The sequence below is a fragment of the Hippoglossus stenolepis genome, chromosome 1 (genome assembly GCF_022539355.2).
Source record: "Hippoglossus stenolepis isolate QCI-W04-F060 chromosome 1, HSTE1.2, whole genome shotgun sequence".
Taxonomy (NCBI): Eukaryota; Metazoa; Chordata; class Actinopteri; order Pleuronectiformes; family Pleuronectidae; genus Hippoglossus; species Hippoglossus stenolepis.
In genome coordinates, this window is record NC_061483.1 from 27,598,840 (window position 1) to 27,609,984 (window position 11,145).

At 39.3% G+C, this 11,145-nt stretch overlaps 3 pseudogenes; all 3 read left to right on the forward strand.

The window, feature by feature from the left end:
* The first annotated feature begins 2,777 nt into the window (after window positions 1-2,777).
* Window positions 2,778-3,553, forward strand: LOC118109526 (annotated as a pseudogene).
* Window positions 3,554-6,487: 2,934 nt separating this feature from the next.
* On the forward strand, window positions 6,488-7,264 carry LOC118109597 (annotated as a pseudogene).
* Window positions 7,265-10,031: 2,767 nt separating this feature from the next.
* Window positions 10,032-11,014, forward strand: LOC124851960 (annotated as a pseudogene).
* The last annotated feature ends 131 nt before the right edge of the window (window positions 11,015-11,145 follow it).

Here is an 11,145-nt window from a genome sequence, read left to right on the forward strand (position 1 = left end):
CAACAATGCTGATGCAAAATACAGCAAATTCACATTTTTCCTATTTGAGTTTTGGGGTTATTGATTAAAAAGCTACTATTTATCAATGGTACAAATGATGAAGATTACAGTTCCTTTTACCACATTCTGTCAAACAGGCAGACAACCCAATATGTTACGTCAACAAGTCTCAAATGTCTTTAATAAAGGTAAAGCAACATGATTACTGTTTCTGTCATTATTTGTTTATTAATCGCTTTTTCTAATCGCAAACATCTTACACATCCAGGTATTAACACACACTTACAATCACTGAGCAATGTGATGGTTTGCTCAATAACTGTTGAATATCTGCAAAACTCTGAGTAGGTTTCTCTCACACACTTAATAAGTGCTCAGGATGACATAACAATAATACAACTAAAATATAAAAGCTAATATTGAAAATAAAACAAAATATGGACTAAATTCTAGTAAAAAGATTCACAAGATGTAAAAACAAGTTCCATCTGACATAAAAGTTAAAATTTGGATTCAATAAATAATAATTCAATTTAAATCTCTTCTGTAATCAATTGTAGGACATGATAGATACTAAATGGCAAAATGATTGTGACTCAGGTCACTGGGCTGTAATACAACTCCATGGAGATCTGTAGGTAAAAGGTTTGTTTTAACTTTACAAAACACAAAATGAAAACAACACACTGAGTCTTCGATAATGTCATATGTCGAGGCTACGTTACCAGGACCTTTAGACTCTACTGTGAACAAACATCTTTGTATTATATGTACAGTATAATTGTTTAATTTAATACTGGGTAGAATTGGTTAAACTGAACTGGTATGCAATGCAAAGCTACAGTCTATGTGTCTGTAACTCCAATGAAAATGAAAACATTTTTAAAAGCGTCTTTCTTGAGCAGCATTTCTGCAGGCACTTTTGAGATGGTCCCTAACTTTGGCTCATTTTCATATCTACTGTCCAGCCACACAGTGTGCAGGATCTAGTATTGCACGATGAGGTTAAAAAAACATCAGTTAAAACTTTATCTCTGCTTACTCCTGCAATAACTCTGAATTTGCACATCATATTTTATTTTAGTATGTCATATTCCTACCTATCTCATTACATTGTCTTTAAATGCAAACAACTACTGCAACTTTGCATACTGGTCTCTTGTTTATAGTTTGTCATCTCTTGTTTTTAGTGTCTTATTTATAGGTTTATTTGTTGTTCTATTATATTTAGTACTTTACTGTGTATTCTAGTACTTTATTGTGTATCATTTACTTAGGGAGTATGTACAGTTTAGTACATTGTATGTTTATTACATTCTATTTTGAGCTATTCTAATTCTTTGTATCTGTTTTATTGCCACTTCGCTCTATATGCAATGCCCTTGACATGCTGCTGTAACACAATAATTTCCCAATTTGGGATCAATAAAGTACATCTATCCATCTTTCTTAATCCTGCATTAAATAACAAGTCTGCTGAAAAGTGATAAAGATAGTGAGGATAAATCCCACTTACCGTTAGCACCAGTTTGTGTCTCTCATACAAATCATCACATTTAAGTCACACAGCTGAGCATCTGATTTTGCAGCAAGTATAACAAAGAAACAATGATCTTTTTCTTGTATTATACAGATATGTTTTTTAGAATCATTGGAACCTATTTTATATTTGAAGAAATGCAGTCAGAACAGCTGTGTTGGTAAATTACCTTATGAGTTCTGGCATGCAGAACAGCTCTAGGGCCAGTCTTTGTGGCTACTTTTGTTGGTCAGTCAATCCCCTACGTTTGTTGAGTTAAATATCTCATCAATAATCAGATTCATTGTCATAGAATTTTGTTGAGACATTTGTGGTCCCAAGAGTATGCATCCTAATACATTTAGTGATCCCCTGACATTTAGCACCAGTGAAAGCCTTCCATTATCTCGTGAAATATCCCAACATCTACTCATGGATTGGCTAAAACCTTTGTTCAAATACATTCATGGTTAGCATAGTATTGATTCTAATGATTTAACTATTCATCTAGCACCACAATCAGGTCAGAAATACAATTTGTCCGTTGGGTTTATGACCAGATATCTCAGAATATTTCCCTCAGCGTCAGCTATACTTTATGTTAGTTGTTGCTAATTAGCAATTGTTGTAGCAAGTAGCCTGTTTCTTTAAGTTTTGGCAAGTTATCACTAAAAGTCACGCTGCTTTGAATCTTAGTGCTTCAATTTGCACAGTGATCACCTGGAATAATCAGACACCATTTTCTGCAATGATGAATGAACCTTTTTTTTCAACTAAACGTGACTCTTGTTAAGTTCACGTTTAGAGTTGTATTGCCTGGGTTAGAGTGTGGATGGTGTGTTTGTGTTTTCAATTTGACAGAATCAATACTCTGTGAAGTGTCAAAGAACAAAACAAATATCAAAAATAAATGTATGTATGTAAATGTATTTCTTTTAAAATAATAGAAGTTCTTATTGGTTGCAAAAGCACATTAACTATTTAGCTTTAAAATACAACCAACTGAACTAATGTTGATCCACCTACTGACCAGAGATAGCAAACCGTATTTGAAACACCTGGGTTTTGTCAGTGGAGTCCTCCCCTTCAAAAGAGTTTATTTAGGCCTAGCAGTGGACCCCAGCCCATAATAATCCTGCAGACACACACCTGTAGGGGAAGTATAAAGAGCCTGGACAACTTTGATCCAAACATAAAGCATCCAGGAGTCTCTCACTCTCCACAGAAGCTCCACAGCCTCCACACCCACCCACAGAAGATGACTCCCAGTGTCCTGCTGCTGCTGCTCCTGCTCGGCCTCTCTCAGGCTCACCCTCTCAGGAGGAGGTAGTTGAAGAAGACATCCCAGAGGACACCATGGACATCACCACCAGGATTCTGACCTCAAACAACGCCACAGATGAGATCCTGCTGGAAGGAGACCTGCTCGCTCCGAAAACCAGAAAGCGCCATGAAGTGGTCCCAGAGCTGCCTGTGGAAGAAAGCCTCCAACGGTCAGGTGGTGATCCCCTTCACCGTGAGCAGCGAGTTCACCAGCTATGAGAGGCAGAAGGTCGACCGTTGCCGCGAAGCCTTCACAGCAGTACCTGCATCGCTTCGTCCCCGTCCAGAGCGAAATGCGACTACATGGGCATCGAGAACAAAGGTGGATGTTTCTCCTCTCTGGGCAAGTGGGAGGCAGACAGGTGCTCTCTCTCAACAGGCAGGGCTACACCACGAATCATCCAGCACCCCGAGATCAACCACGCTCACCGGGCTTCCAGCACAGGCAGACCAGGTGACCTTGCGGCAGCTGCATCAGGATCAACTGGGAGAACATCAACCAGCGGATGGCCTGCAACTTCCTGGCAGGACACCAACAACCTGAACCTCCCTACGACTACTCCTCCATCATGCACTACGGAAACAGCCTTCTCCATCCAGCAGGGAGGACAGCATCACCCCCCATCCCCAACTCCAACGTCCAGATCGGCCAGAGGCAGGGCATGTCCTACTGGGGACGTCATGAGGATCAACAGGCTCTATGGCTGCTAAGCAGCAATGCTGATGCAAATACAGCAGTCACATTTTTTCCTATTTGAGTTTTGGGGTTATTGATTAAAGCTACTATTTATCAATGGTACAAATGATGAAGATTACAGTTCCTTTTACCACATTCTGTCAAACAGGCAGACAACCCAATATGTTACGTCAACAAGTCTCAAATGTCTTTAATAAAGGTAAAGCAACATGATTACTGTTTCTGTCATTATTTGTTTATTAATCGCTTTTTCTAATCGCAAACATCTTACACATCCAGGTATTAACACACACTTACAATCACTGAGCAATGTGATGGTTTATAATAACTGTTGAATATCTGCAAAACTCTGAGTGAGTTTCTCTCACACACTTAATAAGTGCTCAGGATGACATAACATGTCACAACTAAAGTAATATAAGCTAATATTAGAAAATAAAACAAAATGGACTAAATTCTAGTAAAACGATTCACAAGATGTAAAAACAAGTTCCATCTGACATAAAAGTTAAAATTTGGATTCAATAAATAATAATTCATTTAATCTCTTCTGTAATCAATTGTAGGACATGATAGATACTAAATGGCAAAATGATTGTGACTCAGGTCACTGAGCTGTAATACAACTCCATGGAGATCTGTAGGTAAAGGTTTGTTTAACTTTACAAAACACAAAATGAAAACAACACACTGAGTCTTGATTCATGCTCATCCAGGGCTACGTTACCAGGACCTTTAGACTCTACTGTGAACAAACATCTTTGTATTATATGTACAGTATAATTGTTTAATTTAATACTAGGTAGGAGTGGTTAAACTGAACTGGTGTGTGCAAAGCTACAGTCTATGTGTCTGCTCAATGAAAATGAGAAACATTTGAAAGCGTCTTCTTGACATTCTGCAGGCACTTTTGAGATGGTCCTAACTTTGGCTCGCTTTCATATCTACTGTCCAGCCACGTGCAGGATCTAGTATTGCACGATGAGGTTAAAAAAGAGCATCAGTTAAACTTTATCTCTGCTTTTCCTGCAATAACTCTGAATTACTCATATTTTATTTTTAGTATGTCATATTCCTACCTATCTCATTACATTGTCTTTAAATGCAAACAACTACTGCAACTTTGCATACTGGTCTCTTGTTTATAGTTTGTCATCTCTTGTTTTTAGTGTCTTATTTATAGGTTTATTTGTTGTTCTATTATATTTAGTACTTTACTGTGTATTCTAGTACTTTATTGTGTATCATTTACTTAGGGAGTATGTACAGTTTAGTACATTGTATGTTTATTACATTCTATTTTGAGCTATTCTAATTCTTTGTATCTGTTTTATTGCCACTTCGCTCTATATGCAATATCGCCGACATGCTGCTATAACACAATAATTTCCCAATTTGGGATCAATAAAGTACATCTATCCATCTTTCTTAATCCTGCATTAAATAACAAGTCTGCTGAAAAGTGATAAAGAATATTGAGGATAAATCCCCTTACCGTTAGCACCAGTTTGTGTCTCTCATGTACAATCATCACATTTAAGTCACACAGCTGAGCATCTGATTTTGCAGCAAAAGTATAACAAAGAAACAATGATCTTTTTCTTGTATTATACAGATATGTTTTTTTAAAGATCATTGGAACCCTATTTTATATTTGAAGAAATACAGTCAGAACAGCTGTGTTGGTAAATTACCTTATGAGTTCTGGCATGCAGAACAGCTCTAGGGCCAGTCTTTGTGGCTACTTTTGTTGGTCAGTCAATCCCCACGTTTGTTAGGTTAAATATCTCATCAATAATCAGATTCATTGTCATAGAATTTTGTTGAGACATTTGTGGTCCCAAGAGTATGAATCCTAGCCATTTAGTGATCCCTGACATTTAGCACCAGTAGAAAGCCTTCCCATTATCTCGTGAAATATCCCAACATCTACTCATGGATTGGCTAAAACCTTTGTTCAAATACATTCATGGTTAGCATAGTATTGATTCTAATGATTTAACTATTCATCTAGCACCACAATCAGGTCAAATACGAATTTGTCCGTTGGGTTTATGACGAATATCTCAGAATATTTCCTCAGCGTCAGCAACACTTTTATGTTAGTTGTTGCTAATTAGCAATTGTTAGCTTGTTAACACCCAATAATAATAAAATGATTAACTTGCTGTTATTAAAAGGTTGGCAATCTTACATTAGCATGCCATTAACTGTCGCCTCTAGACCTGTTATACTTGTTGATCACTTTTCTGAAGCCTCTGATCTTTAGCTTTGTGAATGTAATGATACGAAAATGATGCATAATCTAAGGCTACTACAGCTCTGTGTTGTAGCAAGTAGCCTGTTTCTTTGAGGATTTTGGCAAGTTATCACTAAAAGTCACGCTTCTTTGAATCTTAGTGCTTCAATTTGCACAGTGATCACCTGGAATAATCAGACACCATTTTCTGCAATGATGAATGAACCTTTTCAACTATTTAGTGACTCTTGTTAAGTTCCGTTTAGAGTTGTATTAACACAGGTTAGAGTGTGGATGGTGTGTTTGTGTTTCAATTTGACAGAATCAATACTCTGTGAAGTGTCAAAAAGAACAAAACAAATATCAAAAAAGTAAATGTATGTATGTAAATGTGTGTTTCTTTTAAAATAATAGAAAGTTTATTGGTTGCAAAGCACATTAACTATTTAACTTTAAAAATACAACCAACTAGACCTGTGTTGATCCACCTACTGACCAGAGATAACAAACTATATATTAGAAACACTGGGTTGTCAGTGGATCCTCCCTTCAAAGGTTTATTTAGGCCTAGCAGTGTGGTTGGCCCATAATGGTGCAGACACACCTGTAGAGAGTATAAGAGCCTGGACAGCACTTTGGAGTCAAACATAAAGCATCAGGAGTCTCTCCTCTCCACACAGAAGCTCACAGCCTCACACCCACCCTGAAGATGACTCCCAGTGTCAGCCTGCTGCTGCTCCTGCTCGGCCTCTCAGGCTCATCCTCTCCCAGGAGGTAGTTGAAGAAGACATCCCAGAGGACACCATGGACATCACCGCAGGATTCTGACCTCAAACAACGCCACAGATGAGATCCTGCTGGAAGGAACCTGCTCGCTCCGAAAACCAGAAGCGCCATGAAGTGCTGGTCCCAGAGCTGCCTGTGGAAGAAAGCCTCCAACGGTCAGGTGGTGATCCCCTTCACCGTGAGCAGCGGATTCACCAGCTATGAGAGGCAGAAGGTCGACCGTGCCATGAGAAAGCCTTCACAGCAGTACCTGCATCCGCTTAGTCCCCGTCCAGGAGCAAGTCACGACTACATGGGCATCGAGAACAAGGTGGATGTTTCTCCTCTCTGGGCAGAGTGGGAGGCAGACAGGTGCTCTCTCTCAACAGGCAGGGCTGCCTACACCACGGAATCATCAGCCGAGATCAGCCACGCTCTGGGCTTCCAGCACGAGAGCAGACCAGGGACCGCGACAGCTACGTCCAGGATCAACTGGGAGAACATCAACTTGACGGATGGCCTACAACTTCCACAAGCAGGACACCAACAACCTGAACGCACTCCCTCGACTACTCTCCATCATGCACTACGGAAAAACAGCCTTCTCCATCCAGCAGGGAGGGACAGCATCACCCCATCCCCAGCTCCAACGTCCAGATCGGTGAGGCAGGGCATGTCCTACTGGGACGTCATGAGGATCAGCAGGCTCTATGGCTGCTAACAACGAAATGCTGATGCAAAAATACAGCAAATTCACATTTTCCTATTCCCAGGTTTTGGGGTTATTGATTAAAAAGCTGCTATTTTATCAATGGTACAAATGATGAAGATTACAGTTCCTTTTACCACATTCTGTCAAACAGGCAGACAACCCAATATGTTACATCAACAAGTCTCAAATGTCTTTAATAAAGGTAAAGCAACATGATTACTGTTTCTGTCATTGTTGTTTATTAATCCTTTTTCTAATCGCAAACATCTTTACATCAGGTATTAACACACACTTACAATCACTGAGCAATGTGATGGTTTGCTCAATAACTGTTGAATATCTGCAAAACTCTGAGTAGGTTTCTCTCACACACTTAATAAGTGCTCAGGATGACATAACAATAATACAACTAAAATATAAAAGCTAATATTGAAAATAAAACAAAATATGGACTAAATTCTAGTAAAAAGATTCACAAGATGTAAAAACAAGTTCCATCTGACATAAAAGTTAAAATTTGGATTCAATAAATAATAATTCAATTTAAATCTCTTCTGTAATCAATTGTAGGACATGATAGATACTAAATGGCAAAATGATTGTGACTCAGGTCACTGGGCTGTAATACAACTCCATGGAGATCTGTAGGTAAAAGGTTTGTTTTAACTTTACAAAACACAAAATGAAAACAACACACTGAGTCTTCGATAATGTCATATGTCGAGGCTACGTTACCAGGACCTTTAGACTCTACTGTGAACAAACATCTTTGTATTATATGTACAGTATAATTGTTTAATTTAATACTGGGTAGAATTGGTTAAACTGAACTGGTATGCAATGCAAAGCTACAGTCTATGTGTCTGTAACTCCAATGAAAATGAAAACATTTTGAAACGTCTTCTTGACATTCTGCAGGCACTTTTGAGATGGTCCCTAACTTTGGCTCATTTCCTTATCTACTGTCAGCCACACAGTGTGCAAGGATCTAGTATTGCACGATGAGAGTTAAAAAAACATCAATTTAAAACTTATCTCTGCTTACTCCTGCAATAACTCTGAATTTGCACATCATATTTTATTTTAGTATGTCATATTCCTACCTATCTCATTACATTGTCTTTAAATGCAAACAACTACTGCAACTTTGCATACTGGTCTCTTGTTTATAGTTTGTCATCTCTTGTTTTTAGTGTCTTATTTATAGGTTTATTTGTTGTTCTATTATATTTAGTACTTTACTGTGTATTCTAGTACTTTATTGTGTATCATTTACTTAGGGAGTATGTACAGTTTAGTACATTGTATGTTTATTACATTCTATTTTGAGCTATTCTAATTCTTTGTATCTGTTTTGTGCCCTTCGCTCTATATGCAATGTCTGACATGCTGCTGTAACACAATAATTTCCCAATTTGGGATCAATGAAATGCATCTATCCATCTTTCTTAATCCTGCATTAAATATTTCTAAGTCTGCTGAAAAGTGATAAAAGATAGTGAGGATAAATCCCACTTACCGTTAGCTGCAGTTTTGGCTATCTCCTCATGTACAATCATCACATTTAAGTCACACAGCTGAGCATCCCTGATTTTGCAGCAAAAGTATAACAAAGAAACAATGATCTTTTTCTTGTATTATACAGATATGTTTTTAAAGATCATTGAACCCCTATTTTATATTTGAAGAAATACAGTCAGAACAGCTGTGTTGGTAAATTACCTTATGAGTTCTGTGCAGAACAACTCTAGGGCCAGTCTTTTGTGGCTACTTTTGTTGGTCAGTCAATCCCTACGTTTGTTGAGTTAAATATCTCATCAATAATCAGATTCATTGTCATAGAATTTTGTTGAGACATTTGTGGTCCCAAAAGTATGAATCCTAATACATTTAGTGATCCCCTGACATTTAGCACCAGTGAAAGCCTTCCATTATCTCGTGAAATATCCCAACATCTACTCATGGATTGGCTAAAACCTTTGTTCAAATACATTCATGGTTAGCATAGTATTGATTCTAATGATTTAACTATTCATCTAGCACCACAATCAGGTCAGAAATACAATTTGTCCGTTGGGTTTATGACCAGATATCTCAGAATATTTCCCTCAGCGTCAGCTATACTTTATGTTAGTTGTTGCTAATTAGCAGTGTTAGCTTGTTAACACCCAATAATAATAAAAATGATTAACTTGCTGTTATTAAAAGGTTGGCAATCTTACATTAGCATGCATTAACTGTGCGGCCTCTAGACTGTTATACTTGTTGATCACTTTTCTGAAACTCTGATCTTTAGCTTTGTGAATGTAATGATACGAAAATGATGCATAATCTAAGGCTACTACAGCTCTGTGTTGTAGCAAGTAGCCTGTTTCTTTAAGTTTTGGCAAGTTATCACTAAAAGTCAACGCTGCTTTGAATCTTAGTGCTTCAATTTGCACAGTGATCACCTGGAATAATCAGAACACCATTTTCTGCAATGATGAATGAACCTTTTTTTTTCAACTAAGCATTAGCTCTTATTGGTCCACGTTTAAGTTATGTGCCTGGGTTAGAGTGTGGATGGTGTGTTTGTGTTTTCAATTTGACAAGTCAATACTCTGTGAAGTGTCAAAGAACAAAACAAATATCAAAAGTAAATGTATGTATGTAAATGTGTGTTTCTTTTAAAATAATAGAAAGTTCTTATTGGTTGCAAAGCACATTAACTATTTAGCTTTAAAAATACAACCAACTAGACCTGTGGTGATCACCTACTGACCAGAGATAACAAACCATGTTGAAACACTGGGTTTGTCAGTGATCCTCCCTTCAAAGGTTTATTTAGGCCTAGCAGTGTGGACCCCAGCCCATAATCCTGCAGACACACCTGTAGAGGAGAGTATAAAAGAGCCTGGACAGCACTGAGTCAAACATAAAGCATCAGGAGTCTCTCCTCTCCACAAGCTCCACAGCCTCCACACCCCACCCCGAAGATGACTCCCAGTGTCCAGCCTGCTGCTGCTGCTCCTGCTCGGCCTCTCTCCAGGCTCATCCTCTCCAGGAGGAGTAGTTGAAGAAGACATCCCAGAGAGGACACCATGGACATCACCTGGGATTCTGACCTCAAACAACGCCACAGATGAGATCCTGCTGGGAAGAGCCTGCTCGCTCCCAAAACCAGAAACGCTATGAAGTGCTGGTCCCAGAGCTGCCTGTGGAAGAAAGCCTCAACGGTCAGGTGGTGATCCCCTTCACCGTGAGCAGCGAGTTCACCAGCTATGAGAGGCAGAAGGTCGACCGTGCCATGAAAGCCTTCCACAGCAGTACCTGCATCCGCTTCGTCCCCCGTCAGAACGAGTACGACTACATGGGCATCGAGAACAAAGGTGGATGTTTCTCTCTCTGGGCGAACAGAGCAGACAGGTGCTCTCTCTCAACAGGCAGGGCTGCCTACCACGGAATCATCCAGCCGCGAGATCCCAACCCGCTCTGGGCTTCCAGCACGAGCAGACCAGGAGGCTGACCGCGACAGCTCTACGTCAGGATCAACTGGGAGAACATCAACCAGCGGATGGCCTACAACTTCCACAAGCAGGACACCAACAACCTGAACACTCCCCTCATTCTCCTCCATCATGCACTACGGAGGCGCAGCCTTCTCCATCCAGCAGGGAGAGACAGCATCACCCCATCCCCAACTCCAACGTCCAGATCAGCCAGAGCCAGGGCATGTCCTACTGGGACGTCATGAGGATCAACAGGCTCTATGGCTGCTAACAACATTGCTGATGCAAAATACCTTGATTCACATTTTTCCTATTTGAGTTTTGGGGTTATTGATTAAAAAGCTACTATTTATCAATGGTACAAATGATGAAGATTACAGTTCCTTTTACCACATTCTGTCA